Below are 1,978 nucleotides of genomic sequence, written 5' to 3' on the forward strand. Positions count from 1 at the left end.
CGACGTTTCGATGTGTCCTGAGTCCAAAAATGTAAAAATCTCCGAGGGTCATTTTTTGACCGATCACCATATTTTCTCTTCGTTATATATAACAGCCGGAAAAGTAAAATCGTTATTGTGTGACCTTGTGATTGTGTAAAAAACAAATACACGCGCATTTAATTTAAATTTACAATCGAGAGTTTTTCACTCTCGATTGCAAATTTAAATTAAATGCGCGTGTATTTGTTTTTTTATTTTACTTGATCAAAATTTAATAATTAATTTGTGTATAATGCCATCGTTACAATCGTAGAACTGTGTCAAACAAAAGCATTAGAAGAACACGACAGTGCAAATTAAGTGCTGTTTTAATTAGCAGTTTATAGAAATTACAAAAAATTGTTTTTAAATTAGTTCTGTTTAAAACTTTTATTTTATTACTTTTATTTGAATCGATTGGAAATTATTCGTTCAATAACACTTACTGTCACGAGCGTTTTGGTGTACTACGTATTGGACTTTCATTATAATAATGATGATAAATAATAAATATGCCGTATTAATATTTGCAATATAGATAAGCTTCAATTAAAATTATTTGACATGAATAAAAACATAAAACGCAAGTTAAAAGCTTAAAAAATTATGACAAAAAGCTTTATTTTTGTTTTAACAAAATTACTGGATATTAAAGTCCTTATTTCTTTTATTGCAACCGCGAAGTATATCAGTAAATTAACACAAATGACTAAAATCACTTTTACTGCAATTTATTCGCTCAATTCTATTTTCGGTCGTTTGTGTTAATTGACGGGTATTAAAGGTTAAATTATTATTAAATAAATCACCAACGAAATTTCTCTGTATAAATTTAAAGAAAATAGAAACGAAACAATTTTCGATTAAATAAATTGTAAATAATGGTTCGAATTTAGGCGTGCCGAGTATCTTGAAGTAGAGAACACAAAGTCATTTGCATAATGAAAGTGAAAAACGATATAAATAAAAGTTATCTGTATTGATTTCAAAATATTGTTTTATTTATAATTTCTCTGTAGTTTATTTTTATTTATAGAAAAATATGTTACATTATTTTTATGACAAATATTTTAATTGATGATTGTTATTTCAAAGTGAATTATTCAATTATGGTAAAGAAGTAATACTTGGGTGTAGTTTGAATTGGAAATGTCGTTACCTACGTTTAAAAAAGCAGGATATGAAATTCGAGTAAGTATAATGAAAAAGTAATTTCGATTGAAATTTTTTCAAAATATTCATTGTTTTAATATAATTACATAAATTTAAAAATTCCAAAATATTGATATTTATTGAATAACAAACCTGCAGGTGTACGGGAATACTTTGGTTAAGGGGCAGAGGTAGTTGATTTTCCCGAATTTTATACAAGTATCAATTTTATTTGCCATCAATGATAATTTATTAAAGAGGTTGAGGCCGAAATTTTAAACGCGCAAACGTGTACGTCGGACGTTCGGCGCCGCTTTCCTGTAAGCCTAGAAGTTTGACATCGGCGTTTGGAATGTCGAGCATGATTCCACTGACTTTCCAAACTTCTAGGCTTACAGGAAAGCTGCGCCGAACGTCCAACGTACACGTTTGCGCGTTTAAAATTTCGGCCTCAACCTCGCTATTAACTTTTTTGCTTTCTCTGTCTGAATTTTCTTATTTATTATTTTTGCTTTGCCTGAATTTTTTCCATTATTTTGCCCGAAATTGGAAGGGCAGTTGCAATAAATTAGAAAATATGTGCGTTAATTCGAATAGTTTGAATTATATATATTGTTAAATGAATAGAATTAGAAAATTCTAAAGATTTTTGTCATATCCTATAAAATGCAGAAACCCGAATAATGTTTATAATTACTATCGCTACAATTAATATATTTTAAGATTATGATAATATAATTAGTGATTACAATGAATTATTTTCAAAAATTTGATAAGCTATAGAATGTATTAAAGTTTAACCAAA

The sequence above is a fragment of the Centruroides vittatus genome, unplaced genomic scaffold, assembly GCF_030686945.1.
Source record: "Centruroides vittatus isolate TY-2023 unplaced genomic scaffold, ASM3068694v2 contig_301, whole genome shotgun sequence".
Taxonomy (NCBI): Eukaryota; Metazoa; Arthropoda; class Arachnida; order Scorpiones; family Buthidae; genus Centruroides; species Centruroides vittatus.